Here is a 22,416-nt window from a genome sequence, read left to right on the forward strand (position 1 = left end):
TCTGGTCCTGCTACTCCTCCCTGCCCCTAAGTCTAGTTGCAGTCTTTCTCCATAAAGACTTTTGAACACCCCAGCCCACAGGGCTATTTTTCTCCTCTGGGTACCAGGAAAATAACTGGTACATACAACTTTAGGTCATCAAGTTGGCTCTTTTCATTTTGGATAATATGCTATGGGAGATATCTTTATATCAATCGGCCCAACCATCTAAACATGTTGTTTTCAGTTGCATCCCAGCCAGTGAAGGGGAAACAGTCTCAGCAGTTTGATGGGAAAATAAATGTTTTTAAGTAACCATTCTCTGAAATTCCTGCCAACATATAGCTATAGGGAAGGTCAAAAGTTAAAAGAAGTTATAGAAATTAATTAGGTCAAACTATAACTGTATTTTAAAATCCTACCCAATACCATATTATAGTTAAAAAACTTAAGGTAGAGGTTAAGTGATTTAGTCAATGTCACACAGCTAGAAAGTAATAGAGCCAGAATTAAAATATCCCTTTGATACCCAAATTTATTATTCTCCCTTTATGCATTCAGCAGATTTCAGCAATATTGTCAATTGATCTTTGAATTATAGAGTTAGGCAAAGTATTTTAAAGTTGCCACATCCCATTTCCAGGAAAGAAATCCCAGCCCTGCTTGAAATTCACATAAAGCCCCATGGGTAGGATTTTATTAATTCCAGGCAGTATTTCCCTTCAGGACAATGGCATTCCTAGTGTAGGATCCACCTGCTGAGAGTCTTGGAGGCCCATCCCTTTCCTATCTACGTTAGCTACGTTTGTACTGGGTTTTCAGAACACTTTCTGTTGGCTCCAGCTATCGATCTTCTAGCTCTCAAAGAATACAATGGGCTCTTTCACATGCAGCCCCCTAGGATTTTGTAAGGTAATAACACCATTGAAGAGTTTCATTCTTCATCTGGAAATCTAGGGAAACGGGAAACACCTGGAGAAGAGTGTCTCTCTAGGGGCATTTTGGGAAAGAATAGTTGGCTGCATATTATTTAAAAAAAAACAACAACTCCAGCTTAGGCTCTATCATTTTGTTGCAATAATTTGTTAGCCCCAAGTCAGGTTATTATATTAAAATATGCTCTGGCTTTCTCTCCCCATTCCCAAGCTCACCGCTTTCTTTACATTGTAAGGAATACCCACCATAGGAAAGGAATACCAAAGGAATAAACTAACATTTCATGCTCACTTACTCTAAGCCAGGCACCGTATACTTTACACGTATAAATTAATTTAATCTTACCACAAACCAGAGTTAGGTATTGTTATTCCTATTTCAAAGAAAAATAAAAACCAACGTTATTGAGATTACATTATTTCCACAAAGTCACATTCAATAAAGGGCGCACTCAGGATTTATGTCTGATTAACTCTAAAACTAATAGCCACTAGCATTTATGGAGAACTTATAAATGTTAGGCACTATTCTAAAATCTTTAAGCATATTAACTAATTTAATACTTTCATAATTCCCTGAGACTTATATTATTACTTGGGTTTCAAGGAGAAAGTTCAGGCTTTAAAAGGTGAAGTGGGGCTTCCCTGGTGGCACAGTGGTTGGGAGTCCGCCTACTGATGCAGGGGACGCGGGTTCGTGTCCCGGTCCGGGAAGATCCCACATGCCGCAGAGCAGCTGGGCCCATGAGCCACGGCCGCTGAGCCTGCGGGGGTGGCGGGGGGGAAAGGTGAAGTGATTTGCCTGAGGTCTTGTAAAGAGTACTTGGCAGAGTTGAGATTTGAATTTAGGCATCTTGGGTGCCAGATTCTATGCACCATGGTGCCTCTCCACACCATGATGAAGGGTTCTTTAACTGGGGCTCTGCTAAGGGACCCTGAAGAATCGCCAGGAACTCTTGGGAAAATGAACTTTAAAATGTACTCAAGGAGGCATGGCCAAGCCAATTAACTGGTCTGAGGAAGAGAGGATCAGTGAGTAGACTTTCAATTTTCTTGCAGCAATCCACTGTGATCCTTTAAGTAATCTCAAGTGAGCTAATTTGTCTGAAACTGGAAATTGATCACTTCCTCTTCTTTTTGTAGCTTCAGTTTGAAATTTCACCAAGTTGAGAAAAAATATTAAAGTTGGATAGATTTACCTACCTGCCTATTTCCTCTCCAAAATATAGGTAGAATGACAATACATACAGGAACTAGTGAAGTCAAATTTAAATTTAATCTTATTAATTTATACTTGTGTCAACTTTTAGAGATCATTTAGAGATCAAATCATCCAATCTTTTTATCTTACAGGGGCTTAAAAATGAGGTGCAGAGAGCAGAAATGACTTATTCAAGGTCAAAGGACTTGGTAAATGGACAAAATTGTCTTGAATGTCATGATTCCTGAGCTATTAATGACAGGAGAAACCAGGATGATACACTGAGAAGTTAAAAAGAAATTAAGTTCTAAAGGAAAAATCTTCTACTCTCAGTCAATAGGAGTTAAGAGAAGCAAGACATCAATGTGGTTGGCATCACTGAGAAGGTTCCATTGAAGAGAAAAACTAATCTGGGTCTTTAAAAATAAGTGAGGAGAGGAGGAATGACTTTCCCAGAAGCAGAAATGCACACACGCTAGGGCAGCATTCACGATGGTGGTGTGGCTGGATTGAGGCCTCCTAAGCAGGAGAGAAAAATGGTCCTGGAAAGTTGTTGGAAGAGGCAAGTAATGAGGACAAGGTTGTTGTATGACCCTTAGTGTCTCTTCTAATTTTAAGATTTTCTCACCAAAATGATGAAAGCTATTCACTTTCTAATGCCATCTAATCTACCCCAAACCCTTACTTCTACCCTTAGTATATCACATATCTCTATCTTGGGGTTTCTCAATTACTTGCAAAGATCCCTAAATGTTCTCCAGACAAACTTTCACTCAAACATGACAGGACTCAAGCTATTTTACTTAGTCGCAGGGCTTATTCTGAAAGGTTAGTAAATGCGCCTGGCATGCATTTCTTTAAAATATGTATATGGTTGCCCATTAAACAACCAGCCTCCTGGTTTGAGTACCCCATTGAATCCGTAAGTTGTTTGTAGGAGAATACCTTCCACTTTAAGAAATCCAGCAATATTGCACTAATGTATTTTGAAAAGAGTTCTCATATACCTTATTATTTTTTTTTTTTTTGCGGTACGCGGGCCTCTCACTGTTGTGGCCTCTCCCGCTGCGGAGCACAGGCTCCGGACGCGCAGGCTCAGCGGCCATGGCTCACGGGCCCAGCCGCTCCGCAGCATGTGGGATCTTCCTGGACCCGGGCATGAACCCGTGTCCTCTACGTTGGCAGGCGGACTCTCAACCACTGCGCCACCAGGGAAGCCCCTCATGTACCTTATGATCAAAGTATGTGGAGTATGTAATCTTCATATAAACAATTGTCAGACTACTTGGAAATGCAACAAGAAAACTTTTATAAGAATCTAATCTTCCCCTGTGATTTATGATTTTTTTTTTTTTCCTGCTTTAGTTTCCTTTTCCTGGTCTTTCTGGCCTAACCTGAGTGGGTTCCTGGGTTCACCAATTTAATAGGACATACAACTTTGTCACTCATGTCAAAACCCTTTTCATGTTCTCTTTCTATAAAAGGTGTCGGCCACTTATCACTACAATGGACTGGCTTTAGGGCAATGATGGTCAAGGATAATAATATGATTATCCTTTCTTTATTATCTTAAAATTAGGATCCAAATAATTTTGAGCCCCTGCTATGTGACAAACAGTATACAGTGTGCATTACATAAACTATCTCACTGAATCCTTACAACGTCCAGGTAGGATAAGTAACATTAACTCCATTCGATAGTTGAGGACACTGAAATGCAAAAACTTAAATTTTCTTATACTGCAACATAGGGGAAGTGATTTGGGCTTTGTGTGGTCCAACTTGAAATTTATGTGAACTATGTGAGTGCAGAGGGCCTGACTGATGACCTATCAAACATACATTGTACATCTGCTTCTGCTTTACTCATTAAAGATTTCATTATCCTGAGGTAAAGATTGCTGCTCACTTGTAAGATATAGATCATTGCCTTTCTTCCTGTGATGCTGATATTCATACTCATTGTCTCCTTCCCAGACACCAGGATCATGCTGCCCCACTATGTATGTGCTGATCTGTAACTATACTTCTCTGATGAACTTTTGAAAGAATAACCCCCTGCCAGGCTTGATGTTTGTTTTTCTAGCAAGGTATAAGACTATGCTAAAAACCATGCTTCAATGGAGCATTTCTCAGAGCTGAGAGACTGTCTCATGGCCTATAGCCTTCAGCTTAGCTGGAATAAAACTCTTTCTTAATCTCAGTCACAGATTGGTTATTGACTTTCCATCTGCATTGCTTGGCATAGTCGACAGGGTATCAGAGAAGCTCACCCGAGGTTCCGTGTGTTCTCCTTTGGACAGGCACTCAGGATCAGCACAGGCCCCTTGAGCCCCTCTGGCTTCCCAGCATTCTCCTAGTGCTTTGGTGAGTTCTCCTGATATCCAGCCCTCATAGATTTTAAAAAGTGACAGTCCTGAGTTTTGCCCAAGCTGTTAAAATGTTAAGACTTGGAATTTTACGGAGGCACCAATACATTTCTTAAGTGGAAGGGTACTATAGGAAAGTCCTTAGGCAGAGAAAGCAGAAGGACCATTTGAGTCAACCGTGTTGGCTCAGCTTTTTAAAACATGTGGCTTAAAAACTGGAAAGATTTGTACTTTATAGTAAAATGAAACAAAAAAGGGGGTTGGAGATTGTGCTTCTAAAGCCTACCAGCTCCTGGATGCACAGCCACAGACTGGAACTCCAGTTGGCTTCACATACAATGGGTACAAAGTCAATACTCATCTTGCCCCCAAATCACTAGGATGGGGTGCTTTTGACATTCCAAAACTGTTTTTTTTTTTTATATATACTCAGTTAGAGAAACTAACTTGATAAAACATCTTTTCAAAAGTCTGACCCTAAGAGAATAAAAGTATTCCTAGGAGAAAGCTTGAAGTTATAACTCTTATCATGTCCTTGAAATGTAAACATAGCCAGCATCACTTGAGACTAAGGCCTTGGCTCAGTTAGTAGAACCCAAAACTAAGAAAAAAAAAAAGGAAAAGAGATTTTTTAAAATTCAAGCAGGAAAACTATGAGATTTCTGTCTGTGTCTATCTGGATGTATATATGCCTGCGTGTACATTATAAATATGATATCTCTATCTCTGAATGGTATTATCAAAATAAATTTGTAAAAGAGCTCTATTTAATTGATTTGAAAGCTAGTCCCAAAATTTAAAGGACCACATGATCTAGGATTAATCTTTAATGAATAAAAACAAGTTTAAGTTGCTAGTTTAATTAATACAGATATGTCTTTAGACATATTTAGAGTCATCAATATTAAGTATAATACTTTTATTGTACTTAGGTTTACTGAAAGTCAATAAGCTCATGTTATCTCTGTTACAAAATTTGTCAACAAGAAAATTAATATTTTCATAAATAATGAAATAGAGATAAATGGAAAAAAAAAGTTTTTTGGGTGAACTCTTTAAGAATGCTTATGTAATTCAAAAAGAGTCATGTACCAAAATATTCATTGCAGCTCTATTTACAATAGCCTGGAGATGGAAACAACCTAAGTGCCCATCATCGGATGAATGGATAAAGAAGATGTGGCACATATATACAATGGAATATTACTCAGCCATAAAAAGAAACGAAATTGAGCTATTTGTAATGAGGTGGATAGACCTAGAGTCTGTCATACAGAGTGAAGTAAGTCAGAAAGAGAAAGACAAATACCGTATGCTAACACATATATATGGAATTTAAGAAAAAAAATGTCATGAAGAACCTAGGGGTAAGACAGGAATAAAGACACAGACCTACTAGAGAACGGACTTGAGGATATGGGGAGGGGGAAGGGTGAGCTATGACAAAGCGAGAGAAAGTCATGGACATATATACACTACCAAACGTAAGGTAGATAGCTAGTGGGAAGCAGCCGCATAGCACAGGGAGATCAGCTCGGTGCTTTGTGACCGCCTGGAGGGGTGGGATAGGGAGGGTGGGAGGGAGGGAGATGCAAGAGGGAAGAGATATGGGACCATATGTATAGGTATAACTGATTCACTTTGTTATAAAGCAGAAACTAACACACCACTGTAAAGCAATTATACCCCAATAAAGATGTTAAAAAAAAAAAAGAATACTTATGTTATGATATGCCTACCTAAGCTTCTCCCAATTTTTGGTAACTTGAAACTTTAATGTTTCACTGAATTAAGTTAAATGATGGAAATTCATTGAATTCTAGATCATTTTTAAATAAGATAAAATACTGAAACATTAATTGTTAAAGAAGTCTATGTTTACCTATTTTTGACCTCTTATTACAATGATACTAAATATATTTGAGACTATGAGTAAATATATTTTGTGCTTTATTGCAATATTATACAATAAAGTGTCATATGTTCCTAGAAATTAATTTTTAAAAAGGACTGTATATGTAAAGTAGGATATATGTTGTTGGTAAGAGAAAGTATAAAAAATTGAGATATTTTGTTAAGGAAAAAGAAAGTGATTTTGTCCAGAAGCTGGTTATTTCTAAATGGAAAACGAAAGAAGGGACAAACATATGAATATAAAAATTTGTGGAAGGTTTGTGGAAATGGAACCCTGAGAAAAGAGTTTTGTGTGTAATTAAGTTGAATTTGAGTGAATGAATTTTAATATTATAGGTAAAATGGTGGAAAACTGGAATTTGTGTTTTTCTCTGCTAAGAGGACAAAGTTTTCTTGAAATATTGATCTGTTGTTTTTGACAACTGACTGTAAAGCTTCTTTACCTCTTAAGTAGTCTCTTGTAACTTTCTGTATTTGTCTTAGAATATTTTATTGTCACCTTGATTAAGTGAATAAGTAGTGTTTCACAGTGACTTATGATCCTACTTCACCAAGCGTTTAAAACCTTTTGATATCTTTGACAAAATTCCTGAAGTCAAATTCTAAATGAAGTTCTTTTGACCTCTAGCTAACTTTTGGATGCTTCAGAGAGCCCTAAAACAGCTCAAAGGGAGATATTAAACTAATTAGGCTTATTTGGTAGGTTAAATTACATGGGAATCATTGTCAAATGAGTAGTGATAAACCTTCTTAGGTTTTATTGTATGAGTGAATGTTATTAATATATATGTTCTAGAAATTATATGAAGTTTCTAAAATTTGAAATGTCCTGGTATGTCGTCAGTCATAATTTTAGCTATTATCTTAAAATGTATGTCACAGAAATAGCTGAATTTCCTCAACAATTGCAATGTAATCAGGTCTTTAACCATGCTTTTTAAGTCTTTTATAATTTATAGGTAGTCACTGTCTTACTCTGATGCTTTTACAAAACTGCTTATAGATGACTTGCTTTTATGCTCCAAAACGAAGTTAGACTAGGTAGCAAAAGGACTTCCACCATGTATGAGGGCTATTTCAGCAATTGCTCTCTTAATGCAAGGCTACTGAAAAGATAGTAGCGGGGTCTCCTTTAACTATTTATGTCCTCTACTCAGTTTGCTTCCAGCACCACAGTAAGAAAACAACCAGGACTGCATTTTATTAACAGATTATCTTCTTGCTCCTAGGAATGACTTACAAGAAATTCCTATTGATAATGGGGATCTAATTTGATTTACAGATGGGTCCTCCTTAAAGGATGAGCAGGGACATTACTGAGCTGGATATGTGGACATAATTGAAAGCTCTTATTTACCAAAAACAAAGTCAGCACAACAAGCTGAATTAATTATCTTAACCCAAGCTTGTCACCTAGCTAAAGACCAGATAGCAAACATTTATACTGGCGGTCCCTATCCCTTTGGAGTGGCACATGACTTTGGAATGCTATGGAAACAATGAGGTTTTTAACCTCTTCAAGACAACCTATAAAAGAATGGAAAACAGGTTTCAGAGTTATTAATTGCTATACACCTGACAAAACAGTTAGCAATTATTAAAACACCAGCATTCTGACACTATGGAAGCTAATGAAAATAAGCCTACTGATGCTGCAGCCAAACAGGCAGCTTTAAATACTCAGCCTGTCCAGCCTCGAGAATGTCCACTGTTCTCTGTTCACCCTGCTAAGTCAGTAAAAGATTTCCTTCTACAGGCGCAAGAAGAGAAGAGATCACCACTGAAGAAGAGAAACACATGTGGCAACAAAAAGGGGAAATTCTTGACCCCATCACACAAATATAGTTTGGACCTGATTAAAAAAAAAAACCTATAGTGTCTGTTGGATAACAATTGCCATTCTTTAACTCATTTGGCACCTGAAAAAATGGTTTTGTGGGAAAACAATGTTTTTGGAAACTTTCACCCATTAGTGGTTCAAGGGAGATATATTACATTATTTTCAGGGTCTTATTAAGGCACTTAAAAGATATAAAAAAATTGGTAGCTAACTCCTTTTTCAGCAAGTTCTCCAGAGGCAGCTACCTTAAGGATCATGGATTAATAAAAGATTCTTTGCAGCCACAATGGAAAGGATCTTATCAGGTATAATTAACTAATCCATGCTGAGCCTAACTGAAAGACATAAATTCATGGATTCACATCTTTCATTTAAAATAAGCCTCCTCCACCTGATGGGACACTGACCCTTGTTTTTGATACCTGGATTCAACGGACCAAGACAGATATCAACAAACCAGAATGAGAAGACAACAGCAGAGGCAGACCGCTAAGCCAAGATGCCAGACCTGACCCATATGATTATTTATAATACTTTCTTGATTTTTTGTACTTTTGCATATGATTTAAATGTTTTTCCTATTGTGGGCACAATCTTATGCAGATTTTAAGAATCAACCCAATTGTTGAGTTTGTGTTTAATTACTTATGTTCAGCATTTCTGGCTTACCTTGGTGGATTTCTCCTCTCCAAGCTCTGAGTGGATGTCCCTTAGAAAATTTATTTCAGAAGAAAGAAGTTATAGTTCTGTTTAGGCCACTACTGATATTACTAGATGGGACCCTCTCACCTGGTCAATCAGTGATACTTGCTCTGACTCTGGCCATAAATATGAATTCTCTCTTAATGGTACCCAAGCTCAGTCTAAACAATGAGCTAAAATTCAGTCAAATAATTTAACTTCCCAATTATATAGGACCCTCCCTCAGCTATGGGATGGATTTATATGGCTAACACCAGGCTATGGTTGTTTAATTTTAAGAGCTCCCCTATGTTGGGAACAATTAAATCATACTAAGGGCAATCAGCCTAGTGATACTAGAAAATTAAGCTGGGTGCCTTATAAAAAATGTCAACATATCATTTCCCTTAAAGTTAGTAATTGGTATGAGGCAGATTGGGTTATACAACTAGGAATACACTGGGTTTTACCTAATGGAACTCAGTGGGTCTGTGGTACCAACCTATGGCCCTGGCTTCTGCCAGGATTGATAGGAAGATGCGTTCTAGGATTCCCTTGGTCTTAAGATAATATGCATACCAATTTAGATGTAACTCCGGCAACATTTACCCTTAATGTAAGCCCAATGGCCCAAAAAATAGATATTCCATTGGTATGACCATTTGGCAGCTATTTCAGTGCCTTCAGTAGGATTGGAAGACATAATCACCCGTACCAAGGCCCTCACAAAATTCACCCAACAGGCCTTGAATGATAGTAATCAGGCTATAGTCCTACTGAATTCTGAGAGCTCCATGATGAGAAAAGCAGTATTATGAAACCACCTGGCACTTGACATTTCTACAGTGTCTCAAGAAGTCACCTGCCCCATAAATCAAACTGAATGCTATATTTTATACTGTTTTATACCAGATGAATCCTCTGTTATAACACATTTAATGACCCACATGAAAAATAAAATTTCTGCTTAGGTGAACCACTTCCCAGTCTTGGTGACCTTTAAAAAACTGGTTTGGCTCTGGAAGTTCATGGCTTAAATTTCTACTTATGAGCTTATTAATGTTATTAACTATATTACTTACATACTGTCTTTTTTATAGGATTGTTGTTTCTTGCATTACCCAATGTGTAACCAAGCCTCAGACAAAATTAATGATGACCACATAACTTGATCACATATACAACTCTATATAAACAATTATCATTAATGTAACATGTATTAATATTTCTTTAAAAATTATTATTAAAAGCACAGGTACAATGCCTGTGAGACAATTTGATGTAGTTGATAAAAGGTAGAATCTATGAGATGTTTCCCTTTCAGCATATAGCTTTGTGCCTGTTCACCATATATAAATAACTCCCCAACATAGATGACTATGCAAATCCAGAGATAAAAGAGGCCTAAAAAAACCCCCAAATAATTTAAAAAAAAAAAAAAAAAAGATGCTAAGCACCAAGGGACATGATGGACCCATGGCAGACAGCACTCACTCTGGCATCAAAGGACAAAATTTGATAATTAAGGCTTTCTATCTAAAGATTTGCTATCAAAAGTGGGAAATGATAGAGAAAAATTTCAAATTTTCACGTACTGAGATATAGGAAAGCCATTTTGGTTTTACATGATGCAGCTTGAAGTTTATGTGAACTATGTGAGTTTCCGAGGGCCTGATTTATGGCCTAACAAACACACATTGTACACCCGCTTTAACTCATTAAAGGAAAGAATGCATTATCCTGGGGTAAAGAATGCTTACATTGAAGATATAGATCATTGCCTCTCTTCTTGTGACGCTAATGTTTAATACCGTTAATCTTGTCCCCTTCCCAGACGCCAGGGTCATGCTGACCTGCTGTGTATGTGCTAATCTGTAACTCTACCTCTCTGTTGAACTTTTGAAATAATGTACCCCCTGCTGTACTTGATGTTGTTCTTTGTTCTCACAAGGTATAACACTATGCTGAAAGTCATGCTTCAGTGGAAACAGTTTTTCAGAGCCATCTGAGAGGCTTTCCTCCTGGCGATAATCTTCAGCTGAGCTTGAATAAAACTCTTTCTTGTTCTTTGCTATAGACTGGTTATTGATTTTTCATCAGTAGTAACTTGCCCAAGATTATGAAGGGGATCAGAATAGGCCACTTCAAAATATGCCACTTGGCATAAGGATTATGCTGAAAGTAATTGAGAAACAGCAGGTGTGAGAAGTGTTTTCTGCCCTCTTGTCTACCTAAAAGGACATACATTTCACTCTGTGAAGCTGCCCCCATCCCTCCTTTTCCAGGAGTCAGAGAGCAAATCTTATCACTGGAGACAAAAAGTCATCACCACGATGAGTCTGCATAAACAAAACTAACTGCATAGAAGCCTTACCTTCTATTAGCTTCCCGTATCTACTTCCCCACAGGTTATCATCCCTTGAAACCCAAACTCCCTTTCTTTTGTTAAAATGGTACATAAGCCTCAGAATCTAACTGCTTCTTTTTAAAAAAAAAAAAATTATTTACTTATTTTTGGCCGTGTTGGGTCTTCATTGCTGCATGCAGGCTTTCTCTAGTTGCGGCAAGTGGGGGCTACTCTTCGTTGCAGTGCGTGGGCTTCTTATTGCGGTGGCTTCTCGTTGTGGTTCATGGATTCAGCAGTTGTGGCTCAAGGCTTAGTTGCTCCGTGGCATGTGGGATCTTCCCAGAGCAGGGCTCGAAACCTGTGTCCCCTGCATTGGCAGGTGGATTCTTAACCTCTGTGCCACCAGGGAAGTCCCTAACTGCTTCTTTGTATTTCACATCTTTTCTGTGAACTTCCATGTCCATAAATATTAATAAAAATTGAATACCTTTTCTTTTGTTAGTTTCTCCTTTGTTAGTCTAGTTTGCAGGCCCCTAGTTACTTAACATAAGAGGATAGAGGAAAAGTTTTCCCTTCCTAATAATTACATGCTAGAAGTCAATGAGTTGGGATTTAACCTCAGGAATTCTCACTCCAAAGCCAGTGTTTTTACATCTTTGGGGAGGTATATGTAAAGACCACTATTTTTGTTTTGTTTTGTTTTGTTGTTATTGTGGCCCCATTAAACAGAGAGAAGCAAGATTTTTTTTTTTTTTTTTTTTCGGTACGCAGGCCTCTCACTGTTGTGGCCTCTCCCGTTGCGGAGCACAGGCTCCGGAAGCACAGGCTCAGCGGCCATGGCTCACAGGCCCAGCCGCTCCGTGGCATGCGGGATCTTCCCGGACCGGGGCATGAACCCGTGTCCCCTGCATCGGCAGGTGGACTCTCAACCACTGCGCCACCAAGAAAGCCCGAGAAGCAAGATTTAAAATGCAAACAGTATCCAGAAAGATGTGGTGTGGCCTTAACTTCACACTGAAGTATAATGCTTGGCATCAAGTTCTTTCCTGGCAGCAAGGTAAAGAGAGCAAGAAAGAGAAATGAGATAAGGGAAAGGGCTCAGGAGGGAAGGAGGAGGAAGGAGAAAAGTTGAACGGGGAAGAGAAGAGAAGAAGGAAAGGGGGGTGGTTAGAAATGAGAGCAAGAAAAGACAAGCAATCCTCTATGCTAGCCACCATGGGAGATTCAGAATACAAAGCTGGATGTGGCCTATTTTCTGTTTGCTAGATTCTCAGAGACTTCCAGGGAGATGGGATCTAAAATAGGAGTCAATAAGGCTAAAGGAAAGGAATGGGTAAGGGGTTATTTCTACCTGAATTAGTCCTACCTCCCTGGTCCATTAGTCTCTGGGGCCTCTGTAACTAGACATGCAGAACATCCATTCAGCGCTACTTTCTCAGCCACAGCTTCAAATGACCTTGGAAATAGAGCAGGCAGTTTTAAAAGTGAGATGAATGACATCTCCATGGATATTGCACTAAGCCATAGCTGGGCCTTGGGCACTGCATTCAGTGTCTGTTTCTTGGCCCTGTGATGCCTTTCCCTTCACTTGGGGAAGGACCCTTCATCAGCTTGATTCTCTCAGTTTTTAGGCACAAGATTACCATAGTTTGACTCCAGTGTTCTCAGCTGCATTGGCTCATTTCCTGTCCCACAGCAGCACTTTGGGAAAGACAGCCCAACTGGTTTAGACTTTAATGCATTCTGAATCTCAAGAGACACTGAATGATTACCTTGGTCAGGTTTTGTCGTATAGGGTTGTAGGGACTACATGGAAAGGATATTTTGCAGAGTCCTCAAGATCCTTCTTTGAGAACACTTCCAACTCCCTCTTGTTTGTTTATTCTCTTTCCTTCTTTCTTTCTTTTTTTTTTCTCTCTCTCTCTCCCTTCCTTCCTCTCTCTCTTTCTTCTTTCTTTTTCTCTCTCCCTCCCACTCTTCCTTCCTTCCTTCTTTCCTTTCTCTCTCTCTTTCTAATGTACACATGCAGGCAAGTACATGCGTGCACACACACACACAATTATCACTGGGATCATTTCCCTCCTTTGCCAGGTTATAACAAGTACCCATGAATAGAGAAGTCCCCTCTGCACTGAGCTTAGTGCCTTCCTACTGGGTGAGAAACAAGGCTTAGTGAATGTCTACAAAGAAAATGTTTAGGATGCAGGGTGTTGGCCACGGTAGGCATTCATGCTCTAATTGCAAGTTCTCTGAAGCGACTGGCCAGGGCCTGACAGCCAGGATTCATAGCCGGGTCTTTGGACCCTCAATCTAGTGCTCTTTTTACTGTAATGGAACTTAAGATGTCTACACAATTACCAAGATACAAGCAAGAAGGGACGCTGCGCTATTGAATAGAGACACTCCTCCTAGTGAGAAGATCAGAAAAATCCACAATAAAGAGAAGCCATGTGAATTGGCCTTGAAGGCTAGGCCTAATATTACCTATGTACAGATATTGCTCATGAGTGCCAGCTGTTGCTAGTACCCCAAATCAGACAAATTGATGACTAGCTGCCAAGATCTGCTTCAAGCTAGCAGCCAGTGAACCTGGGGGCAGAGTCTGAGTAAATCTCTTTAGCAAATAGGACTAAGCCTTATTAAAAATAAAAAAAGAGGTAAAAAAATTTTTTTTCTTCCTACCCCAGCTCCAAAAACAGAGGCCTGGAGAGTTAGAAAGGGAATCCCTTCTCTTCTGGGAATTACATGTTTCCCAGAACTTTGGTAGTCAATCAGTGTGGTAGCTTATCACTGCTGGAGATTACTTGTTTTCTATCATTACACTCATGTTGCTGTAATGCCCAAATCAGTCTGTATTAGTTTCTTATTGCTGCTGTAACAAATTAACACAAAACAGGTGGCTTGAAACAACACAAATTTGTTACCTTACAGTGCTGGAGGTCAGAAGTCTGAAATGGGTCTCACTGGGCTAAAATCAAGGTGTCAGCAGGGTTGTGTTCCTTTAGAAAGCTCTAGGAAAGAATCTAGAGGCTTTTCCAGGTTCTAGAGTCTGAACACATTCCTTGGCTGGTGGCCACCTCCGACTTCAATGCCAACAATGCCAAAGTTGAGTCTTTTTCAGGTAGTGTCATTCTGAACCATACTATTTGCCTCTTTCTTTCATTTATCCTTGTGAATCCATCAGGCCTATCTGGATAATCAAGGATAACCTTTCTATGTTAAGGTCAACTGATTAGCAACCTTAATTCCATCTGCAACTTTAATTACCCTGTCATGCAACTTAGCACATCCATGGGTTTCAGAGATTAGGATGTGGATGTCTTTGGCGGGGGGCATTATTCTGGCTATTACACAGTTACAACATATAAATTACTTTTAACAGGAAACACTGCTTTAAATAAGAAAAGAAAAGCTAACCCTAAAATGAAACCCACAAAAATAAACTCTATTTAATCAGGAGCAAGCCAATTGATATATGTGTGTGTATTTAATATACATAAAAAGAACCTTGTCTTTGAGAAGCAAAGGGCAGCTTTAATTAGCATTTCTGTCTTTGAACTTCCAATTTTTACTAAGAAAGGACTCTGAAGAAAGTACCTTTTAAAATATTAAAAAGGAACAGCAAACAATTTAGAAGATTTAAGCTAATGATCAGACCAAGGGACATTCTACTCTCATTTTAGTGGTCAGAAGCAATTAGATGCAGAGCAGGTGTTTCCTGTGAGCCCGGAACTAACCTAGGAGGTACAGGAGATAGAACCTCAGAGTAGACAGAACTGGGATAATGTTCCCCCTTTGCCGAATTTCTAGGAGGATCACAGAAGATAGTGAAGGAAGAGGCACTTCTTAACAGGGAAAAGGCACTCACACGTTAACACTCTAATTAACTCTCCCAGACATCCTAGGACGGATAAGACTAGAAATAAGCCAAGATCTGCAGCTATGGAGGTTTTCATTTTTACTTAAAGTTGTCAATCCTCTGAACATGAGTAAGTCACAGATCATGACTTTCAGAAAGACTTCTCACTGCCTTAACAGTACTGTGGTAAATGAGGGACTTTCCCCTTTGAAGATCCATACGATGCTTTCTCCTAAGGACACTGCTTTTAAATGGGCTGGTTCTTATACACTTGAGCTAAAAAATCAATTCTAACACTTTCCAAAAATCTACACTTATCCAAGACTTTGTTATAATTTTATGTGTATTTTCACTTTCGCAGACTTTGTCTCATTTATTCTTTTTATCTGTCCATTGTAAAAATGAGAGCACTGATGTTACTTGGCCTTATCCAAGGTCAAACCAAGCAGCAAAACTGGGTTTTAAAACTAGGTTTTTGACTCCATATCCAGTTTTTTTTTTTTTTTTTTCTCTGCTCTAGTATTTACAGAATAGTTTCTCTGTGTTGGGTGTTGTGGTGAGGGCTTTATTTCGGTGATTTATAAAATGGGAATAAGTGCATAGCTCCCAGTGTTGTCAGGAGCAATAAATGGGTTAGTACACAGTACATTTAAAGCATTCAGGCCATTGCAGAAGATTTAGCAAGTGCTCTATTTATAAGAGTAATTATTAGCATTTCTTCACAAGCCATCTCCGAGGTGTTTCTATTATTACACCCATTAGACACATGGAGAAACTGCAGTTCAAAATGGTTAAGACACTTAACCAACTTTTTCTGGTATGTGACCAAGTGAGCCACAGGAATCCTCATTCACACAAGCCAGCTTCAGGTTGACTCTCTAGGCTTGGTTCTTTAAAACAGAGCCATTCTTAGGCACACACCTGGACTTCCAAGTGGGGCAGAACCTAAACTAACCAAGCTGCAAAACTGTTCCATCAATTTGGAAAGATCCTCAGATTTCAGATGCCTAGCTCAGGGATCATTTCTTCACCTGAGAAATCTGACCTCCACCTTATTTCTATTTCATGTCATTCATGCGTTTCTTCATTCATTCCTCAAAACAGTTAACACTGATTATGTGCCATGAAAAATATACAAGGGACTGTGAGGGATAAATATAATGAAGAACCTTATGGTCCAGAAGGGGAGGTAAGGAATGCACGTAAGTCACTAAATCCAAGGAAGAATATTAGTGCTCATGAGAAGGTATGTTTAGAGAGCCATGGGGGTTTAGAGGAGGAAGAGGAACAGGGAAGTAGGAAGGTGAGGTCCATTAGGGAATGCTTCATAAAGTCTGAGTTTGACTTCCATAGTGGTTCAGTCATTTTTTTCAGTGAGTCAGTCAACATCATTTATTGTCTATTATGTGCTAAAATATGCAAAACCCCTCAATATAATCCAATCGACAAATCCTGTTGGCTCCACCGTAAAAATATCTTTTCTCTGACTAATTCTGCTAACATAGCCCTTGACTCAAACCACTATGTGACACATTCCCATCTGATTTCCCTGCTTTCACTCTCACACCTCTACAGTCTGTTTTTACACAGCAGCCAAATTACAGAGTATATTTTCATTGTAACTTCCCTGCTTATGGCCTTCCGAGGGACAGCTGTCCATTACATTGAGGATAACGTTCTGGCCTCTCTTTGATTTCAGCTGAGACCAATTCCATCTCTCCCCTGTCCCCAACCACACTTCTCACATAGTCTTTCAATCCTTTGAACAAACTAAGATTATTCCCGGCAAAGGTCTTGTGTTTGGGGATCCCTCTGTGTAGACTACCCATTCCTCCAAGGCTGTCCCCTTCTTTCTTTTTTTATTTTATTTTAATTAATTAATTAATCTATTTATTTATTTTTGACTGCGTTGGGTCTTCTTTTCTGTGCATGGGCTTTCTCTGGTTGCGGTGACTGGGGGCTACTCTTCCTCGTGGTGCGCGGGCTTCTCATTGTGGTGGCTTCTCTTGTTGCGGAGCACGGGCTCTAGGTGCGCGTGCTCAGTAGTTGTGGTGCATGGGCTTAGTTGCTCCGTGGCATGTGAGATCTTCCCGGCCAGGGATCAAACGCGTGTCCCCTGCACTGGCAGGCAGATTCTTAACCACTGTACCACCAGGGAAGTCCTCCTTCTTTCTTTCTTTCTTTCTTTTTTTTTTAATAGGCTTTTTTTTTTTGGCCAGGCAATTACAGCATATGGGATTTTATTTTCCCAACCAGGGATCAAACCTGTGCCCCCTGCAGTGGAAGCATGGAGTCTCAACCACTGGACCACCAGGGAAGTCCCTGTCTCCTTATTTCTTGCTCTTTCTCATCACTCAATTCTAGGCTCAAATGCTGTCTCCTCAGAGGGAGTTTCCTTGACCATAAATAATCTGTGTCTCCTCTCATTACTGCCAGTCACTCTCTATCTCCATAGCACTCATCACTTTCCCTGAACTTTTTTTTTAACATGTTTGTTAGCTCATTCATTTCCTATCTCTTTCCGCTTGTATAGAACACTCCCAGTATGACCTCTTTGTCATAATGTCTCCAGCACCTAGAAGCGTGCTTGATGACTGTAGGCTTTTCATAACTGTTTGTTGAATGAATGAATGAATGGCATAAGACAGCGCTCTTCACTCATGCAGGCATTTGAAACCACGTGAATTGCCTCAGCAACAGTCGTAATCAGAGCTTAGCAACTAACTTCATTTTATATAGTACAGTGGGTTCAAGAGAGAATTCTCTTGTGGGGGCTGCCAGACTATGAAGCAGCGTAAGTATCTATAAGAGAGCTGAATGATGAGGCTCTAATAAGTGTTTCTGGGCAGTAGAGTGGCATGATCAGAGAAGGGTCCTCTTTGCTTCTGGTAAAAGCAATCGCAAGGAGAGAAAAGAAAAGAAACTGAAGACGAGGAGACCAGTGAGTAGGCTATTGCAAGGGTCTAAATCAGAGGTCACATCAGTGGGCAGAAAGGGACAGGGATGAGATCTGGCACTAGAAGAGATGCGGAGATGAGCTTGGCAGGACAGTGTGAAGCTGAGACTGAGAACAGGGGGCATCAAAGGTGATCTGAACTAATTGTCAAACCTGGGGGATATATCTGTCAATATTTTCCTGGAACTGACCAGTGAAATGAAAGGCTGGTGGAAATATATTAAAAAGATGCAAGGATAACGCATGAACTTGAAATCAAAACTGAACAGCCAAGACTTAGGAAGGGGAAGAAAGAGGGCAGCTCTGGGTGGCCCACATCAGTAGTCTCCAGCCCTCTACTTGAGAGGGCTACACTTAAGTAGAAGTGTTCCAGGCACTCTTGAGCATGGCATCTACCCATCTCCAAATTTCAAACTTCAAAAAGGAAATCCTGCTTGGCCCACCTTGGGTCAGGCAAAAGCCCTTGGATGGATCAGTTATAACCGGAAGGCAGGTCTCCTAGTGCAGAAGAGCACTGGGGCCTCACTCTTGTGGTCGGTGGTCCCTTTAGGAGAAAGGAAACTCTTGAGGGTTCAGCCAGCCACTCCAAGTCATCCCCGGGTGCAAATGGAAATGAGAACATGTAGGGAGGCAAAGATAACTAAAGTTTTGATAGAAGTACATTTGAGTAATGAGCAGGGAATCCAGGGAGAGCTGCTGAGTTGATAACTTAAAATGTGAAGCTGTACCTTGGGAGAGAGGCCAGAGCTAGAGATAAAAAGCTGGGATTCATCCATATAAAGGTAATTGTTGAAATGACAAGAGTGAATAAGATATTCAAGGAAGAGATGTTCAGAGACAGAGACCAGAGCAAAGAATCAACACTATATGAAGAAGAGGAGCCAAGTATACCAGCCTAGTATACCAAGTATACCAGAACGAACATGGTGACAGAGATCCAAGGAGGTTTTAGAAAGTAATATTTTCATGGGAGTCAAGAGACAAGAGCGCTTCAAGGAGAGGATTGACCCCTGTGTTAAATATAGAAATCCATTCATTCTCCAAGTTAAAGTGTAGTCCTAGCACAAATTATTTGAGGCGGGTCAAAGTACAAGTATGCAAATATGTGTGTGTATGGGGAGGAGTGTTTGTGGATGGGATGTGTGTACACGTACAGAAGACTGGAGTGCAGGGGTGAAAGAAGAGAGATAATGCTTGAAAGGATTTTCAACTGATTCTTAAGTTTTTTTCCATTCAACCCAAGACAATTCTAAAAGTATTACTGACTATTTGGTATGTGCCCAACTTTGACGCAGGTGCTGAGGATATCATGTGCACAAGTGAACTAGCCCCTGCTCTTTTGGAGCCTAGGGTTCAACGGCAAATGCAGAGAAGTAAGCAGGCAGTTATTAAATATTATAATGAGAGCAATGGTGGTTCATCATGGGATCTCACTAGACAGACACAACCCACACTTGAATTTGGACAGGTCTGTGGGAAAAAACATATTATCTGAGCTGAGATTTTAAGGATGAGCAGGGTCAGATAAAGATGGGGAAAACGTGTTACTGGTAGAGGGAACAGTAGGTGAAACAGCTTAGACATGGGTAAGAGCTTAGTGCCCTGAATGAGTTTGGGCAGAAGAAACACAGAATGGACACATTGGATGGGAATAAATTGTATTTCAAGATATGAGGCTGCTAAGGTAAGCAGGACCCAGATCACAAAGGCTTTTTAAGCTGCTAAAGGAGTTTGCTTTTTTATCTTGAGAGAACTGGGGACCAGTGAAAGATTGTAAGCAGAGGCAAGACAGCATCAAATGTGTACTTTAGAAAGATCATCGTGGTTGCTGTATGGAGAACTGATTGGGAAGTTAGTGTGGCTGAACTACAGGCAAAGAGACTAACTATGAAGCTACTCCAGAAGTCCAAGTGAGAGACGAATGAGGAACGTGGCCGAGGTAACAGATCTCCAGGATACCGGGAACTGATTAACCATAAGAGCTAGAGAGAGAGAGAGTCCTGAATGATGTTCAAGTTTCCAGAAAACAAAACAAAACAAAAAATTTACCCTCTCTAGTTGAAAGATGAGATTATTTGCAAAATTAATTATATTATGAAGGCCTAACAAACTGATGCATGTAGGTCTGAAACAGGGAGCATTAAGTTCAGTGACTGCACAATATGCTAACTAGTCAGAGACAAGATGGAGAAAAGTCACGTACGTATGACTTGGAATTTGCTAGTATGGGAAAATTAATCTTCCCAGAGCAATCATCTCCACCTCTGGAACTTCTAGTCATTATCACGGAATGGAGCAAAAGAGAAGTGAGGGTAAGTGGCATGTGAACATTTGTTCATGGCCATTTAAAATCAACTGCTTTTGCTGAGTGGACTCTCCCCACTTCCACCTGGCTCAGAATGGTGAATTCTCTAGGCAGGTATACGCCATCTATTCTTGTAATGTCAAGTAGGAGGCTCTCCAGTTAGCATACAAAGCATTAGCAAATTTATTTGGTTCTTTCTTAAAGACTATTCAGAACCTGACCAATTCTCAGCAACTCACTGCCACACTCCTGATCCAAGCCATCATCCTCTCCTTCCTGACTTTTGTCTTCTAAGTCATCTCTCAGCTTCTGCCCTTGCCTTCCCACGTCTATTCTATAAGAAAAACAGCCAGAGTAAACTTTTGAAAACATATGTCAAACCATGTGATGACTCTTGCTCAAAATCTCCCAATAACTCTTTTTTAAAAAAAAGTAAAAACCCATTTAAAATGGGGGTATTGAGTCTTTTACAATAAGTTCCTGATCTCATCTCTCATTACTTCCCACTTACTCACTCACTCCAGCCACTCTGGTCTCCTCAATGTACCTCGATCATCCAAGGCATGCTCCTGCCTCAGGGCCTTTGCACTTGTGGTTTCCTCTCCCTGGACCAATCTTTACCCAGATTTCTACATGACTCACTCCCTTGGCAATATCAGGTCAGTATTGCATGACCGCCTTCCTAAGCATTCACAATCCCTAGCCCTGAGAACAGACTTGATGCGTAATAGGTGCTAGATAATGAGTTGATGAATGTTGCCGAAGTGTTTACTCAAAGCAACAAACATTCTTCATAAGTACACACAGTGTTCCCCTTAATATACGCAAATAGATGTAATACATCACCGTTAAATATTTCATACTTAAATGTAACATACAAGTAAATAGAGAAAAAATTCCATGTTTCCTCTAGCAGAAAACACTATGAAATTATTTGAGGCACTGCTTATAAAGAAACTGAAAATATAACAGGCAACTAAAGTTCAAAAAATGTTTGAGTGAGGTAAAAAGGTCACTAATCTTCCTTTTGAGGCTGGTGAGTCCTGAAATGGAGAGCTCTTAATGGTTTTTGAGTGCTGAGGTAGATCTGGTGTAAAGTTTTAGATTTGAACTGGCTGAGCGGAATTGCTCTGCTTAATTGAGGAAGGTAGGATTTCAAGTGTCATCCTTCCTCCTGTTTCCTAGCTCTTTCGTGCCTATAGTTCTGTGTGTGAAAAAAAGGGATGGAAGTGAAGGGGTAGAGACAGAGGCTGCATGCTCCTTAAGAAACGACAACAGTAATTTATTGAGTGCCTACTTTGTTCAAGATAGGGAAGCAGAGAGGGTGCACATATATATTACCCCGTTTAATTTTCGCAAGGGCTCTGCGACCTGTATATTATCTGCTCTCAGCAGATAAGGAAACAGAGAGAGGTTTAAAGAGCTTTTATTTTGCACAGAATTTGTCGGTGCTGAGATTGAACCTAATCTGCTGTAACACTTCTTTCTCCAAGAAGCACTGCTTGTTTGTGCTTTGAATCGCTCTTTCCTTCTCACTGCAAAGTAGGAGACATTTTATCTTAGAAATTATTTTACAAATGGTAATTTGGTTTCCAGTAAGTTCATTAAAACCCTTTGTAATACATAATGTAGCCAAAAGAACATGATTGTTTCTATGGAAATATGAGCCCAGAGTGCTAAACTGCCAATTTAACAAATGAACTTCGTGGATGTAACGTGCTTCCCTTTCCTCAGAGGAGATAAATCGGTGGCAGTGTTCGATTCCTCAACACATTCTGTGTATCATCTTTCCAGGTAACATTTGGTTGTGTTACATTTTCTCCCACCACCAAAGTACAAAAGCTGCAAGGTTTTCTCCCACACAGAAGTAAATGCTGAACCCCAAAGCCAGTTGTTCATTTCAGACACGGCAGATTTCAGTGTGCACTTGCAAGCTTCAAATATGACTGTAAACACGTCAGCCAAAACAAACTGTAATTTTTATAAAATAAATCTGGGAGGTATGTTTTTCTGAAACCTAAGGCTCCTTG

Source organism: Phocoena sinus, chromosome 5 (genome assembly GCF_008692025.1).
Source record: "Phocoena sinus isolate mPhoSin1 chromosome 5, mPhoSin1.pri, whole genome shotgun sequence".
Classification (NCBI taxonomy): Eukaryota; Metazoa; Chordata; class Mammalia; order Artiodactyla; family Phocoenidae; genus Phocoena; species Phocoena sinus.